Below are 18,327 nucleotides of genomic sequence, written 5' to 3' on the forward strand. Positions count from 1 at the left end.
AACCCAGTAACCATTTTGACCGAGCACACCCTGGCACAGCTTTTATTGGACGGCAGACTAAAAGAGGGCACAGTAAGCCAAATTCGAGCAGGGCGATGGACCCTACTCCTACAGGGACGCGACATCACTGTAAAACGGGCAAAAACGCACACGTTTCTGGCCGATAATTTGCATTAGGAATTCTTTGACGGTCCATGGGGGAATCGTTTTAAAAGATGGAATTTATGTACTCCCCACCCAGGACAGGAATGAGATAATTTGTAAATTCCTTGGGATTGAATCCACCCTTGCCCACCTCAGACCCCTCTGCTGGTGGCCTGATTTGAAAACCGACGTGTCCCATTACGTCGAAAACTGTTTAATTTGTGCTCAAAACAACCCCACTACGCCACACCGGTAAATGGCCCGTGGACAAACCTTCAACTGGATTATATTGGTCCCCTCCCCCCCCTGCAGAAATGGATACAAGTCTGTGTTAGTGGTGATAGACACATTTACGAAGCGTTTCCCTCGAGAACAAACGCAGCCAAGTCCACGGCGAAGATCTTAACAGAGCAAATGTTTACGAGATGGGGACTCCCCCGTAGTATTGAGTCGGACCAAGGTTCCCACTTTACGGGAAGGGTCATGAAAAATGTGATGACGATATTTGGGATTAAACAAAAGTTCCACATTGCCTATCACCCGCAGTCCTGCGGCAATGTGGAGCGCATGAATCGGACGCTAAAGGCCACACTTAGGAAAATGGTGCAGCAGCACCACACAACATGGGACACAGTGCTCCCATTCGCACTGATGTTTATTAGGAACACAGTGTGGAGCTCTACAGGATATACCCCCCATACCCTCATGACCGGACGACCCATGAAGGGTACCGAATACTTATTCGGACTTGATTTGGCCAGCCTCGCAGTCACCGCCCTGACCCATGAGGAAGCAGTCCAGCACATGGTAGAGAATATTAAAGCAGCACAGCTCGCTGCAGCTGTTCGACTAGGCGCTAAACAAAAGCAGAGTAAGGCCTGCTTTGATAGAACAGTACACCCGACAGAGTATACAGTCGGACAGCAAGTAATGATCACCTTATACAACCCTCGCTCATTCCTCTCCCCTAAATTTGCAGGACCCTATTCAATCTCGGACAAAGTAAGCCCCTCAGTTTATAAAATCACATTTCCAAATGGAAAATCAGGATGGTTCCATGTAAATCAGCTTAAGGTCTATGGAACGCAGTGCAGCCACTCGCACCACCTCTCATTGGCGATGACAGACAATGAGGACCCGCCCATTGACAACCCAATTTCGCCCTCCCCCAGCAGCAGCAGCACATCCACAGACACGACCTTGACCATGCCCCCAGAATCAAATTTCACCCTGACGCTTGATTCGGCTGCTAGCAACAGCGACAGCACTACTGAAGCCCCTGATAGACCCGAACAAAGATCCCACGAACCAGGCCCCAGTCACTACAGGCCCAGAGACCCTGACCACGATATGCTCAGCCTCTTTGAAACAATTTATTTGCCCACACCGGAACTTGACCCGCCACCCGACGATAGTGACCGCCCCCTTGCAACCTCCCGACGGAACATGAAGCACTGGCACCGTGACAATTCCTGTCGCCTGACGAGGAATGATGAAATGGACCCCACAACGGCACACGCCGCGTTAGCACGCAAACTCGATGAACGAGTTTGGCACCCGGGAGATGGTGACAACTCCGAGTCTGACTCCCACCATGGTAACCCCTTTGCAAATCTTTTTGAAATGGAATCTTGAGGTGTCCAGATGATGAGAGTCAGGAACCGATTGAGATTTACGGTGTCCTGTACGCTGATGGAACCTGCCCGTTTTTCTTTCTTTAATTTGTTATTTTTAAAATGTTGAATGTTTGTTATTTGTGCGACTATTTGTGTCGATCTCACTAAAATTTTTGATAGTTTATTCTTTCGGTCTCACACCAAAGTTCTTGATGCACTCATAATTACTCTTCCGACGCCACATGGCAGTTAGTGAAACAAGTTTGTCTGGAATCCATGTCGTTACAAATTCTTACCGCTCTTGGAAGGTCACTCAGGCAGTGGAGTAACGGCACTTATCCCCGCCCTGCCTGAGGACCCCCTATACATTTGGTCAGCCAAGCTCGGGTAGTGGAGCAACGGCACTGATCACAACCCCTTCCCGGGGATCCCACCCATTCGTGCCCTGCCATGGATCATACGCACCACCCCATTCGGATACTTGTTTTCTAAACTCTTTTGCTGTTCTTTTCTAGTCCTGTGGTTTAAAGAATGCTTTTTGCCACAACTTTTGCCCTTTCTGACAACCCTTCGGTTGCTATCCCCCACATACTATTTACATGTCAGAAACACTTGGTTGGAAAAACACGTTTGCAGAGGACGGAGAAGTAGTCCGCCCACTCAGCCAATCGACCACAGGCTGCGAGAGTGCTCGTGCTGTGACACAGAATTTTTTTTCTCGGATGTCTTGTCTCTGCAAATGGTGGTTTTAAAAAATAAAAATGAGGGAGTCACATATGGTGACGATTATAATGGGAAATTGACGTTAAGGAGAAACAGACAGACATACGAGATGTTAAACAACACGATTATAACAGATACTATGCTTGTTCCCCTAGGAAGATACTCGACGGCGAAGGAAAGCCCGAATAAGATGAAGACGACCCTGATGATCGTCATCATGATTGTCGCTGGAACAGTCCAGTTGCGCGCGTTACCCATCTCTACCCCCCTCGCCACACAGGCCCCAAACACGACCACCCAACACAACACCCCCAGCCCGGACACTACACCACACACACACACACAGCCACCGATACCCCCATATGGCGTGAGAACCTCGTCAAGTGGTATTCACTGTCCTACACAGTACTAGCGATAGCCATATTGTACAGTGTCATTCACACAATTAGATTGCGAAAATGGAGGAGGAGAGCCTCCCGCCCTCCAGTATACACATTTAGAGCCCCCTTCCTCGGACTCCAGCAAACCCCACACTCTTTCTGAACCTTTCTCCTTAATAAATGCCGCGGTTGTTGTTTTTGTTAATAAAGTTACTTCTCTGTATGTGAATGTTAATGATAGGAAGAAATGTGATGCTGCTGGCGGATTTTTTTTGTATTGTAAGATAAGTTTTTTGATTGTTAAATAGCAGCATGAGTGTAGTCTAGTTAGAGACAGTTAGAGGTTTCCCCTTTTTTACTGAATGTTAAATGGCCCCCTAGAAATTCTTAGACATGTGTTGTTTAGGGAAAATTAGGTAAATGTTTTTGGACCCATAGGACAGAGTAGAGTAGAACCTGTCCTTGGTTAAGGGTACCCGGCATTTCAGAGGACAAAGAAGACCCAGTATTGTGATCCTTCACGCTTCGCGTTGAGGATCAAGAGGACGGAGTGTAGTCATCTGGGATGGCCACTTCCAACTAGGTAGAGAGAAACACGCAAAGCCTGGCGGGTAAAATGGACAAGCCAAGACTCAGGCAGGCTCAGAGCCTGAAATGCATATTTGTCAGCAGAAAGTCCAGACGGTATCGAAACTCTGTCCAATTTGCATTTTAATGGGTCCAATTAACATTTGATGGCCCATCTTCACCAAGACAAAGGACTGGTACTCAAGCAACCGGGACAGTCCCAGACATTTCGGCGCCACTCCCGGTTCAAGAGAAACGCAAACAACGGGGTCAGTGACCGCTTGGGACACGCCCAGCCATCCAGATCCCCGCCCACTTATTGGCTAAGGAATCGAACGGAGTGATCAGGGATTACCCAATTAGTAAGGCCCAAATCGAAGCACCGCCCAAAAGAGCGCGACCCCCCCCCCCCCCGAGTATAAGAAGAAGAGTTATCCATATGTTCGCTCTCTCTTGGCCTTGGTACCCCGGTCACGGCCATCGCCAAGTGCAGCAACACCAGAAGCGAGTCCAAGTTCAACGCCCGCTACCAGGCAGATGAGCCCAGCTGAGCAGCAGTTACTCCTTCGAACCCGAGAGATCCAGATTTGAACAGCGGCTACTGTTTTCTGACCTACACCAGGTGCCCGAAGTTAAGTACAGGTTGTCTTAGTTAATAGGTGTAGTTAACTAGTAGTGTTTATGTTGCATGACTAATTGTGTGTAAATAAAGTATCCTTGACCTTGAACTAACTAACTGGTGTTTGGCTCTTTGATCGATAGCCGGTTAAAACTTGTGGTGGCATCATTCGATACCTGGCGACTCTAAGCATTCGGACATAGATGACATAAAAAGGGCAAACTCACTGATTGTCATAATTCGAACAGAACCATAGAAAAGACAGGGTAAAAGAAACTCACAACACTTCATCGACTGGGACATGTCGAGGCCCTCATTCATGGTCATCACTACTTGAGCCATGCCTTGGACACCACCACTCAAGCAGCTGACATTGTGCTTCAAGCTTTCCACTGCCATCGCCACCCGAAGCAGTTTTGGTCTTGGTGCTATGCATTGCCAGCCCCATCTCCAGCCTTTGGGACGCCTCCAGTCGGCTATGCACTCGCCGGAGTGTTGCTGATATCCCCTCATGAATTTCATTGCTGTGCCCTGTGGTCTGCATCAGCTCCGGTATAACCTTGCCCAGAGGCTCAGCATCTGACTGGGACTTAGCTGAGTCCAGGGATCCAGCAGACCTCCCTCTGCTGACTCCCTTGGATGTTCCTACCTCCACCTGACGTGCATCAGCATCTCCTGGTGCTCACCAGATTGTACCCCAAAAGCCTGTTCACTAGTGTCGCCCGCCAAGGTATGTGTCTATGTGGAGGGTGGGGATGACTGCTGTGATGCCTCGATGGTGGTTTCTTTGGAGCTCTCCTCCGAGGTGTTCTCTTACGTGGCATGGGAGGGTGGGAGAAAGCCAACCCACCCTGGATGGGCCCCTTCAAATGAAGATCTTGCGAGAGAACGGACAGGTGGTCTGTGAGAAGGATGGACATTTTCTCTGACATGAATAATTCACTGAGACAGGTCATCTGGGTGAAAGGGCAGTGGATCCTCCCCTCTGCAGTGCAGGCTAACCTCGCCGTCGGTAACTGCTCTCTCCTCGGACAACCCCACGATTCCAGGGCCTGGATATCTGGAACTCCGCCACCCGTCTGGGCCCTTTCATGCCTATTATGGACGACCTTTTACTCCGGGGTGCAGCTGGTGTATTGTGTGTGTGGGGGGGTCTATGGCAAGTGGCATGTGTGGGCACATGGACGGGTTGTACTGGTGGTTGTTAAGATGTGTTGGAGCACAAGCGCGGGAGGGTGGGGAGGGTGCGCGTTGCCAGCGGCTGACCTGTTTGGGGGGGTGTCAGGGGGAACTGATACCAGGGGGCTGGTGTTAACTTACCCTTGCAGCCCGGTGGAGGTTATTTGTCTTCTTCCTGCAATGGAAATGTGGAGCTTGTTCAAGGAACAGCTACTGCGTGTCCTTGATAAGTATGTACCTGTCAGGCAGGGAGGAAGTGGTCGAGCAAGGGAACCGTGGTTTACTAAAGCAGTCGAAACACTTGTCAAGAGGAAGCAGGATGCTTATGTAAAGATGAGACATGAAGGTTCAGTTAGGACGCTCGAGAGTTACAAGTTAGCTAGGAAGGACCTAAAGAGAGAGCTAAGAAGAGCCAGGAGGGTACATGAGAAGTCTTTGGCAGGTAGGATCAAGGATAACCCTAAAGCTTTCTATAGATATGTCAGGAATAAAAGAATGACTAGGGTAAGAGTAGGACCAGTCAAGGACAGTAGTGGGACGTTGTGCTTGGAGTCCGAAGAGATAGGAGAGGTGCTAAATTAATATTTTTCGTCAGTATTCACACAGGAAAAAGACAATGTTGTCGAGGAGAATACTGAGATTCAGGCTACTAGACTAGAAGGGCTTGAGGTTCATAAGGAGGAGGTGTTAGCAATTCTGGAAAGTGTGAAAGTAGATAAGTCCCCTGGGCCGGATGGGATTTATCCTAGGATTCTCTGGGAAGCTAGGGAGGAGATTGCTGAGCCTTTGGCTTTGATCTTTAAGTCATCTTTGTCTACAGGAATAGTGCCAGAAGACTGGAGGATAGCAAATGTTGTCCCCTTGTTCAAGAAGGGGAGTAGAGACAACCCCGGTAACTATAGATCAGTGAGCCTTACTTCTGTTGTGGGCAACATCTTGGAAAGGTTTATAAGAGATAGGGTGTATAATCATCTGGAAAGGAATAATTTGATTAGACATAGTCAACACGGTTTCGTGAAGGGTAGGTCGTGCCTCACAAACCTTATTGAGTTCTTTGAGAAGGTGACCAAACAGGTGGATGAGGGTAAAGCAGTTGATGTGGTGTATATGGATTTCAGTAAAGCGTTTGATAAGGTTCCCCACGGTAGGCTACTGCAGAAAATACAGAGGGATGGGATTCAGGGAGATGTAGCAGTTTGGATCAGAAATTGGCTAGCTGGAAGAAGACAAAGGGGGGTGGTTGATGGGAAGTGTTCAGACTGGAGTCCAGTTACGAGTGGTGTATCACAAGGATCTGTTTTGGGGCCACTGCTGTTTGTCATTTTTATAAATGACCTGGAGGAGGGCGTAGAAGGATGGGTGAGTAAATTTGCAGATGATACTAAAGTCGGTGGCATTGTGGACAGTGCGGAAGGATGTTACAAGTTACAGAGAGACATAGATAAGCTGCAGCGCTGGGCTGAGAGGTGGCAAATGGAGTTTAATGCAGAAAAGTGTGGGGTGATTCATTTTGGAAGGAATAAAAGGAAGACTGAGTACTGGGCTAATGGTAAGATCCTTGGCAGTGTGGATGAGCAGAGAGATCTCGGTGTCCATGTACATAGATCCCTGAAAGCTGCCACCCAGGTTGAGAGGGTTGTTAAGAAAGCGTACGGTGTGTTAGCTTTTATTGGTAGAGGGATTGAGTTTCGGAGCAATGAGGTCATGTTGCAGCTGTACAAAACTCTGGTGCGGCCGCATTTGGAGTATTGCTTGCAATTCTGGTTGCCGCATTATAGGAAGGATGTGGAAGCATTGGAAAGGGTGCAAAGGAGATTTACCAGAATGTTGCCTGGTATGGAGGGAATATCCTATGAGGAAAGGCTGAGGGACTTGAGGCTGTTTTCGTTAGAGAGAAGGTTAAGAGGTGACTTAATTGAGGCATACAAGATGATCAGAGGATTGGACAGTGAAAGCCTTTTTCCTCGGATGGTGATGACAAATCCCAAATTTCTTTACCCGTCAGTCTGGCCTCAATAAAAGTCGAGATGGATTTGCAGGTACAGCATTAGTTATTTTATTTGACTTGCAAGCCTGACTCAATTCACAGCAAGTACAAAACACATCTTGCTTCGTACACCTCTGGAATCAAGTGAGTCTGTAGAACAAAGGGATCTCTACTACTCACACAACTGGCATCAAGTTTCACATACACGATTCCCATAGGTCATCCTATACCCCTCCTGACCTATCCATACACTCTAATTGGCTCACTCCCAATCCCTTCCTCTGGCCCCTATTACCCAGCATCCTTTTCTCCTCCTCTGGTGGACACACCTCCTCCTTGCTTTGCCATGCGGTCTGAAATCCTTTGTCTGTGAACTCACCAGAATGAGACTGGCCTATCTCTACATTACAGTAACTAATATCTCTGAAGTAACTATTTTATATCACACCCGCGACAACGCAGAATCGCCGAGCAGAAACTTATAGCCAAGTTCCGCACACATGAGTGCGGCCTCAACCGGGACCTGGGATTCATGTCGCATTACATTCATCCCCCACCATCTGGCCTGCGAAATCCTACCAACTGTCCTGGCTTGATACAATTCACACCTCTTTAACCTGGGGTTACCCCATCTCTGGATCTGTAAAGATTTAATCACCTGCTAATGCTCGCATTCCTAGCATTGTTTGGCATCTTTGAATTTGTCTATATATATGTGTTTCTGGAACAGACCTCTTCATTCACCTGAGGAAGGAGCAGCGCTCCGAAAGCTAGTGACATCGAAACAAACCTGTTGGACTTTAACCTGGTGTTGTAAGACTTCGTACTGTGCTCACCCCAGTCCAACGCCGGCATCTCCACATCATGGCTACCATCGACACCGCAAACTGCCGGCTCAAAGTGGAGAGGATCTCCAGGAAGATCGCGCATATAGACACTGACATTAAGTTTCTACAAAGGTGCAAGAAAGCAGACAAGATCCCGAAAGGGCTACAGATCACAAACCCACTCAAGTCGACCTACAACACAGACTTCGCTGAGAGACTCTGCCGTCGCACCTCTCTCACACTCAACCACCTCGTCCGCCAGCTCTACAGCAGACGACGCAACCTGGAAACCAAGATAGAGGCCATTTTCTCAACTTGCGCTCAGGACGCAGCAGACCAGCTGCGGAACACCGCCAAACAGATGAGACAACAATACTATGCCACCTATATGCACACCAAGAACAGAAAGCTTGAGAAACTTGGCATCACCACCGGCAGCAACCAAGCCACCCCCGGTGTCACAGTAGAAAACAATACAGGGAAATCTATTGTCAACTTGTCGGACTATACCCTTCAACCAGACGAAATCGAAGTCCTCAGCAGAAGGCTCAATTTCTGCACCACCACCAAAATGGACCCCATCAGTCTCGCGGCAGACACGGAGGAATTTATCAGGCGAATGAGGCTCCGGGAATTCTTCCACAGACCCCAAGAGGCCAACAGCGAACCCAAGCAGACTACCAATGAACCGGAACAGCAGACCGAGAGATCTGCGGTGCGGCAACCGAAGAGGAAAGAGTCGAATTGGACCCCTCCGGAAGGCCGCTGCCTTAGACTCGACATGTATGCTCAAGCCGTCAGGAGTCGCGTCAATGCCAGATTCATCAGTCGCATTCACAAGACAGCCCCGAACGTCACCCAAGCACAACGCAATGCCATCCGCGCTCTCAAGACCAACCGCAGCATCGTCATCAAACCAGGAGACAAAGGGGGGGGGGGGGGGCCACTGTCGTACTGAACAGAACGGACTACTGCAAAGAAGTATACCGACAACTGAACAACCAAGAACACTACAGACAGTTACCCGCAGATCCGACCAAGGAACACATCCGCCAACTGAACAGACTGATCAAGACCTTGGATCCAGATCTTCAGAGCACCCTACGTGCTCTCATCCCACGTACTCCCCGCATTGGAGATCTCTACTGCCTCCCGAAAATACATAAGGCCAACACACCAGGCCGCCCTATCGTTTCAGGCAATGGGACCCTGTGTGAGAACCTCTCTGGCTACATCGATGGCATCTTGAAACCCATCGTACAAGGTACACCCAGCTTCTGTCGCGACACGACGGACTTCCTACAGAAACTCAGCACCCATGGACCAGTTGAACCAGGAACATTCCTCGTCACAATGGACGTCTCGGCACTCTACACCAGCATCCCCCATGACGACGGCATTGCTGCAACAGCCTCAGTACTCAACACCGACAATTGCCAATCTCCAGACGCAATTCTGCAACTCATCCGCTTCATTCTGGATCACAACGTCTTCACCTTCGACAACAAGTTCATCATCCAGACGCACGGAACAGCCATGGGGACCAAATTCGCACCCCAATACGCCAACATCTTCATGCACAAGTTTGAACAGGACCTACTCACCGCACAGGACCTTCAACCAACGTTATACACCAGATACATCGATGACATTTTTTTCCTTTGGATACACGGCGAAGAATCACTGAAACGACTACACAATGACATTAATAAGTTCCATCCAACCATCAGACTCACCATGGACTACTCTCCAAAATCAGTTGCATTCTTGGACACACTCGTCTCCATCAAGGACGGTCACCTCAGCATCTCGCTTTACCGCAAACCCACGGATAACCTCATGATGCTTCACTTTTCCAGCTTCCACCCTAAACACATTAAAGAAGCCATCCCCTATGGACAAGCGCTCCGTATACACAGGATCTGCTCAGACGAGGAGGAGCGTAACAGACATCTACAGACGTTGAAAGATGCCCTCGTACGAACGGGATATGGCACTTGACTCATCGATCGACAGTTCCAACGCGCCACATCGAAAAACCGGACCGACCTCCTCAGAAGACAAACATGGGATACAACCGACAGAATACCCTTCGTCGTCCAGTACTTCCCCGGGGCGGAGAAACTACGTCATCTTCTTCACAGCCTTCAACACGTCATTGATGACGATGAACATCTTGCCAAGGTCATCCCCACACCCCCACTACTTGCCTTCAAACAACCGCGCAACCTCAAACGAACTATTGTTTGCAGCAAACTCCCCAGTCTTCAGAACAGTGACCACGACACCACACAACCCTGTCATGGCAATCTCTGCAAGACGTGCCAGATCATCGACATGGATACCACTATTACACGTGAGAACACCACCCACCAGGTACGCGGTACATACTCGTGCGACTCGGCCAACATTGTCTACCTCATACGCTGCAGGAAAGGATGTCCCGAAGCGTGGTACATTGGCGAGACCATGCAGACGCTGCGACAATGAATGAACGGACATCGCGCAACAATCACCAGGCAGGAATGTTCCCTTCCAGTCGGGGAACACTTCAGCAGTCAAGGGCATTCAGCCTCTGATCTCCGGGTAAGCGTTCTCCAAGGCGGCCTTCAGGACCCGCGACAACGCAGAATCGCCGAGCAGAAACTTATAGCCAAGTTCCGCACACATGAGTGCGGCCTCAACCGGGACCTGGGATTCATGTCGCATTACATTCATCCCCCACCATCTGGCCTGCGAAATCCTACCAACTGTCCTGGCTTGATACAATTCACACCTCTTTAACCTGGGGTTACCCCATCTCTGGATCTGTAAAGATTTAATCACCTGCTAATGCTCGCATTCCTAGCATTGTTTGGCATCTTTGAATTTGTCTATATATATGTGTTTCTGGAACAGACCTCTTCATTCACCTGAGGAAGGAGCAGCGCTCCGAAAGCTAGTGACATCGAAACAAACCTGTTGGACTTTAACCTGGTGTTGTAAGACTTCGTACTGTATATCACATTCGTCAGTGATGTCTAGCATGATTGGACATAGCTTTAAATTGAGGGGAGATAGATATAAGACAGATGTCAGAGGTAGGTTCTTTACTCAGAGAGTAGTAAGGGCGTGGAATGCTCTGCCTGCAACAGTAGTGGACTCGCCAACACTAAGGGCATTGAAATGGTCATTGGATAGACATATGGACGATAAGGGAATAGTGTAGATGGGCTTTAGAGCGGTTTCACAGGTCGGCGCAACATCGAGGGCTGAAGGGCCTGTACTGCGCTGTAATGTTCTATGTTCTATATGGCGGTTCTCCTGGTCACACTGCCCAAATGGACAGCTGCTGGCACTGCCTCCCAGGTGGCAATGGCAGCCCTGCTGCTGGTCCTCTACTCTCCTCGAGGGAACAGGGTGTGCTGCCTCGCACAGTATCCAGAAACCAGGCCAGTTTGGCATCCCCAAACGTGGAGCAGGTTTGCTTGGTGTCATGCTTGTGTTCTGACTGGGAGTAGCATTTAAAAACAGCTTCTGATCATTACTGGGCGACTGCCGAGCACCAGTCTGGTGAATCAGCTCATGGGATAGCTAGTACCGGTGTGAAGCTCATGGGGATTATTTCGGCACTAAGTGCCGTGAAATATGGGCCGTGATCTCGCTGGCCCGGCTATCGGGAAACACCCAGGTAGTCGCATCCGATCTGACACTTAGAACCTTTTCCATTAAATTGCAGCTCAAGTATCAACATGTGCCCAAGGCAGAACCAGAAAGCAAGACTCGTTGTACACTAGTTAATTTCCCAATATTATTCTTCAACTTGTAGATTAGTTCCCGAGTTACTTGAACAAACTGTCTCCAGTCGTCTAAATGGTTAAAGTCTCAAATGGACATGATTAGAATTTAAGTTCAAATAATAGCAAGAACCGACACAGATACAAGACAAGCCTGTCCACTCTTTCCTCATAAAACAATCGACCCGTTCCAGGTATTAGTCTGGTAAACCTTCTCTGAGCAGCTTCCAATACATTTACATCCTACTGACAGTGCTGTTTGTGAGGGAGTTCCAGAATTTTGATCCAGTGACATATTTCCAAGTCAGGATGGTGAGTGGCTTGCAGGGAAACCTCCAGGTGGTCGTGGTCCCATGTGTCTGCTGCCCTCATCCTTCCAGATGGTAGTGTATAGTTGCTGTCTCGAGACTTGGCAAGTTCCTGCAGTGCATCTTGTAGATGGTACACACTACTGCCATTGTGCATTGGTGGTGAAGGAGTTAATGTTTATGGGGAGGAAGTTAATGTTTGTGGGTGGGATGCCAATCAAATGGACTGCTTTGTCCCTCATGGTGTCAAGTTTTGAGTGTTATTGAACTGCATTCATCCAGGCAAGTACAGACGTCTGCCTTGTAGGTGGTGGAAAGGCTTTGGAGAGTCAGCTGGCCAATTATTCACCACAGGATTCTTCGTATCTGAACTGTTATAGACTGTTATATTTGTATGATTAGTCCAGTTCAGTCTCTGGTCAATGGCAAGTCCAAAGATGTTGACGTTGGGTGATTCAGCGATGGTAATGCCATTGAATGTTGCGGGAAAATGGTCAGATTTTCACTTGTTGGAGATAGTGATTGCATGGCACAAATGTTACTTGCCACGTGTCAAGCCAAACGTGGATATTGTCCAGGTCTTGCTGCATTTGCACATGGACTGCTTCAGTATCTGAGGAGTCACGAATGGTACCGGAAGTTGTACAGTCATCAGCGAACATCCCCCAATTCTGAAGGAAGGTCATTGATGAAGAAGCATAAGATGTTTAGGCCTAGCCTACCCGGAGAAACTCCTGCAGTGATGTCTTGGAACTGAGATGATTGATCTCCAACAACCACAACGTATGATGCCAAGAGCCAAGGTCCGTAGGATGTTGGCCTCTGATACCCATGAGGAACTAGCTAGTTAATGGTTGTTGCCGGTTTTATTTTCCACTGTCGTCTTGACGAAGTGCTTGTACATGAGGGTTCTGTCAAGGATGACACCTCGATTAATAAGGTGGCATCGTCCTTCAGTCTCTGACCATCCAGGGTGGTGTTCAGTTCCGTCTTGGTGCTGACATTGTGAAGGTGGAATGTGCTAGTCTGTTTCACTGGTGAGCCAGCTTTGCAGTATCTGGACCCATATGCCACAGCAGATGAGGACATCTGTGTAGATAAACTACCAAGACCTGGCTGAAGGTTAGACTTTTGATGTACAAGTTGGGGCGAAGACATGGCGCAGTCCAGTTAAATGATGCATCCAGGCGCTGGCCTTGTCACCAATACGCACCTTGAACCATCTGACCCAGCACAGCAGTTCAATGGTATCAGTAAGCAGATTTATTATGACAAGTAGATTTAATGTGCCAGGAGGTATTGCAGGGTGCAATGAGGTGAAGGAGAGTTGCCCCGGCTTTGATATTCCTTTGAAAGTGTGTTGTATCTGATCACATGCTCTGCTTCTTTTTTGTCCAAACACTGCTTCATCGACTCTCACGATATCAGCCACTCGGGTAAAGACTTTCGATCAACGCCCACTTTCTATTGGCAGCAGAAAAGATGCCAAGTTTCGAGAAACGTCCCAAAAAACCGCTCCCGCCCCGCTCGCCGCGCGGAGGCGCGCTCGGGCTCCACGCGGATCGGCCGTTCAACCGCCTGTGCGCGGGACCGTCTGCTCCCATGAAACGTCACAGTCATTCGCATGCGCAGATGTGATGGGTGGCGGATAGGTCTTCGAAAGGGGGCGGGCTCGCAATGCGCGTGCGCTGGACTCGGTTCACCAGCGCGAGCGGTTCAGGGACGGGATCAGGAACGCGCAGAGCTGCTTCCGGCCGGAACCTTTGGTGTTTGCGAGTCGGATTGAGAGGGAAGGTAATTTAAAAAAATCATCAATGTCAATGTTTCAGTCTGAACAGAAAGACCTTTTACAGGATTTAATTAGTGAAGATCTATGAAATTACTGTTATAACATGAAGACAACATTGCTGACTGACGTTGGGCGAGAAAATGGAGCATTTCCGCTTTTCACCCAAAATAGAACCCGGGGAGGATGGAGCCAGTGAGATCAGACAGTGTGGAACCCGGGGAGGATGGAGTCAGTGAGATCAGACAGTGTGTAACCCGGGGAGGATGGAGACAGTGAGATCAGACAGTGTGTAACCCGGGGAGGATGGAGTCAGTGAGATCAGACAGTGTGTATCCCGGGGAGGATGGAGCCAGTGAGATCAGACAGTGTGTAACCCGGGGAGGATGGAGCCAGTGAGATCAGACAGTGTGTAACCCGGGGAGGATGGAGTCAGTGAGATCAGACAGTGTGTAACCCGGGGAGGATGGAGCCAGTGAGATCAGACAGTGTGTAACCCGGGGAGGATGGAGCCAGTGAGATCAGACAGTGTGTAACCCGGGGAGGATGGAGTCAGTGAGATCAGACAGTGTGTAACCCGGGGAGGATGGAGTCAGTGAGATCAGACAGTGTGTAACCCGGGGAGGATGGAGCCAGTGAGATCAGACAGTGTGTAACCCGGGGAGGATGGAGCCAGTGAGATCAGACAGTGTGTAACCCGGGGAGGATGGAGCCAGTGAGATCAGACAGTGTGTAACCCGGGGAGGATGGAGCCAGTGAGATCAGACAGTGTGTAACCCGGGGAGGATGGAGTCAGTGAGATCAGACAGTGTGTAACCCGGGGAGGATGGAGCCAGTGAGATCAGACAGTGTGTAACCCGGGGAGGATGGAGCCAGTGAGATCAGACAGTGTGTAACCCGGGGAGGATGGAGTCAGTGAGATCAGACAGTGTGTAACCCGGGGAGGATGGAGCCAGTGAGATCAGACAGTGTGTAACCCGGGGAGGATGGAGCCAGTGAGATCAGACAGTGTGTAACCCGGGGAGGATGGAGCCAGTGAGATCAGACAGTGTGTAACCCGGGGAGGATGGAGTCAGTGAGATCAGACAGTGTGTAACCCGGGGAGGATGGAGCCAGTGAGATCAGACAGTGTGTAACCCGGGGAGGATGGAGCCAGTGAGATCAGACAGTGTGTAACCCGGGGAGGATGGAGCCAGTGAGATCAGACAGTGTGTAACCCGGGGAGGATGGAGCCAGTGAGATCAGACAGTGTGTAACCCGGGGAGGATGGAGCCAGTGAGATCAGACAGTGTGTAACCCGGGGAGGATGGAGCCAGTGAGATCAGACAGTGTGTAACCCGGGGAGGATGGTGTCAGTGAGATCAGACAGTGTGTAACCCGGGGAGGATGGAGTCAGTGAGATCAGACAGTGTGTAACCCGGGGAGAATGGAGCCAGTGAGATCAGACAGTGTGTAACCCGGGGAGGATGGAGCCACTGAGATCAGACAGTGTGTAACCCGGGGAGGATGGAGTCAGTGAGATCAGACAGTGTGTAACCCGGGGAGGATGGAGCCAGTGAGATCAGACAGTGTGTAACCCGGGGAGGATGGAGCCAGTGAGATCAGACAGTGTGTAACCCGGGGAGGATGGAGCCAGTCAGATCAGACAGTGTGTAACCCGGGGAGGATGGAGCCAGTGAGATCAGACAGTGTGTAACCCGGGGAGGATGGAGCCAGTGAGATCAGACAGTGTGTAACCCGGGGAGGATGGAGCCAGTGAGATCAGACAGTGTGTATCCCGGGGAGGATGGAGCCAGTGAGATCAGACAGTGTGTAACCCGGGGAGGATGGAGTCAGTGAGATCAGACAGTGTGTAACCCGGGGAGGATGGAGCCAGTGAGATCAGACAGTGTGTAACCCGGGGAGGATGGAGCCAGTGAGTTCAGACAGTGTGTAACCCGGGGAGGATGGAGCCAGTGAGATCAGACAGTGTGTAACCTGGGGCGGATGGAGTCAGTGAGATCAGACAGTGTGTAACCCGGGGAGGATGGAGTCAGTGAGATCAGACAGTGTGTAACCCGGGGAGGATGGAGTCAGTGAGATCAGACAGTGTGTAACCCGGGGAGGATGGAGTCAGTGAGATCAGACAGTGTGTAACCCGGGGAGGATGGAGCCAGTGAGATCAGACAGTGTGTAACCCGGGGAGGATGGAGTCAGTGAGATCAGACAGTGTGTAACCCGGGGAGGATGGAGTCAGTGAGATCAGACAGTGTGTAACCCGGGGAGGATGGAGTCAGTGAGATCAGACAGTGTGTAACCCGGGGAGGATGGAGCCAGTGAGATCAGTGTGTAACCCGGGGAGGATGGAGTCAGTGAGATCAGACAGTGTGTAACCCGGGGAGGATGGAGCCAGTGAGATCAGACAGTGTGTAACCCGGGGAGGATGGAGCCAGTGAGATCAGAGTGTGTAACCCGGGGAGGATGGAGCCAGTGAGATCAGACAGTGTGTAACCCGGGGAGGATGGAGTCAGTGAGATCAGACAGTGTGTAACCCGGGGAGGATGGAGCCAGTGAGATCAGACAGTGTGTAACCCGGGGAGGATGGAGTCAGTGAGATCAGACAGTGTGTAACCCGGGGAGGATGGAGTCAGTGAGATCAGACAGTGTGTAACCCGGGGAGGATGGAGTCAGTGAGATCAGACAGTGTGTAACCCGGGGAGGATGGAGTCAGTGAGATCAGACAGTGTGTAACCCGGGGAGGATGGAGTCAGTGAGATCAGACAGTGTGTAACCCGGGAGGATGCAGTCAGTGAGATCAGACAGTGTGTAACCCGGGAGGATGCAGTCAGTGAGATCAGACAGTGTAACCCGGGGAGGATGGAGCCAGTGAGATCAGACAGTGTGTAACCCGGGAGGATGCAGTCAGTGAGATCAGACAGTGTGTAACCCGGGAGGATGCAGTCAGTGAGATCAGACAGTGTGTAACCCGGGGAGGATGGAGTCAGTGAGATCAGACAGTGTGTAACCCGGGGAGGATGGTGTCAGTGAGATCAGACAGTGTGTAACCCGGGGAGGATGGAGCCAGTGAGATCAGACAGTGTGTAACCCGGGGAGGATGGAGTCAGTGAGATCAGACAGTGTGTAACCCGGGGAGGATGGAGCCAGTGAGATCAGACAGTGTGTAACCCGGGGAGGATGGAGTCAGTGAGATCAGACAGTGTGTAACCCGGGGAGGATGGAGTCAGTGAGATCAGACAGTGTGTAACCCGGGAGGATGCAGTCAGTGAGATCAGACAGTGTGTAACCCGGGAGGATGCAGTCAGTGAGATCAGACAGTGTAACCCGGGGAGGATGGAGCCAGTGAGATCAGACAGTGTGTAACCCGGGAGGATGCAGTCAGTGAGATCAGACAGTGTGTAACCCGGGAGGATGCAGTCAGTGAGATCAGCCAGTGTGTAACCCGGGGAGGATGGAGTCAGTGAGATCAGACAGTGTGTAACCCGGGGAGGATGGAGTCCGTGAGATCAGACAGTGTGTAACCCGGGAGGATGCAGTCAGTGAGATCAGACAGTGTGTAACCCGGGGAGGATGGAGTCAGTGAGATCAGACAGTGTGTAACCCGGGAGGATGCAGTCAGTGAGATCAGACAGTGTGTAACCCGGGAGGATGCAGTCAGTGAGATCAGACAGTGTGTAACCCGGGAGGATGGAGCCAGTGAGATCAGACAGTGTGTAACCCGGGGAGGATGGAGTCAGTGAGATCAGACAGTGTGTAACCCGGGAGGATGGAGTCAGTGAGATCAGACAGTGTGTAACCCGGGAGGATGGAGCCAGTGAGATCAGACAGTGTGTAACCCGGGGAGGATGGAGTCAGTGAGATCAGACAGTGTGTAACCCGGGGAGGATGGAGTCAGTGAGATCAGACAGTGTGTAACCCGGGAGGATGGAGCCAGTGAGATCAGACAGTGTGTAACCCGGGGAGGATGGAGTCAGTGAGGTCAGACAGTGTGTAACCCGGGAGGATGCAGTCAGTGAGATCAGACAGTGTGTAACCCGGGAGGATGCAGTCAGTGAGATCAGACAGTGTGTAACCCGGGAGGATGGAGCCAGTGAGATCAGACAGTGTGTAACCCGGGAGGATGGAGCCAGTGAGATCAGACAGTGTGTAACCCGGGAGGATGGAGCCAGTGAGATCAGACAGTGTGTAACCCGGGGAGGATGGAGTCAGTGAGATCAGACAGTGTGTAACCCGGGGAGGATGGAGTCAGTGAGATCAGACAGTGTGTAACCCGGGGAGGATGGAGTCAGTGAGATCAGACAGTGTGTAACCCGGGGAGGATGGAGCCAGTGAGATCAGACAGTGTGTAACCCGGGGAGGATGGAGTCAGTGAGATCAGACAGTGTGTAACCCGGGGAGGATGGAGCCAGTGAGATCAG

The 18,327-nt window shown here is 50.5% G+C and overlaps 1 protein-coding gene across 1 annotated transcript in view; it reads left to right on the forward strand.

The window, feature by feature from the left end:
* The first annotated feature begins 13,825 nt into the window (after positions 1-13,825).
* LOC140410251 (NACHT, LRR and PYD domains-containing protein 3-like) overlaps positions 13,826-18,327 on the forward strand; it is an 85,824-nt gene continuing 81,322 nt past the window's right edge. The window contains exon 1 of the mRNA XM_072498217.1: positions 13,826-13,920. The gene's annotated coding sequence lies outside the window, so the exon portion shown is untranslated. The remainder of the gene's footprint in view (positions 13,921-18,327) is intronic.

This window comes from Scyliorhinus torazame, chromosome 4 (assembly GCF_047496885.1).
Source record: "Scyliorhinus torazame isolate Kashiwa2021f chromosome 4, sScyTor2.1, whole genome shotgun sequence".
Classification (NCBI taxonomy): Eukaryota; Metazoa; Chordata; class Chondrichthyes; order Carcharhiniformes; family Scyliorhinidae; genus Scyliorhinus; species Scyliorhinus torazame.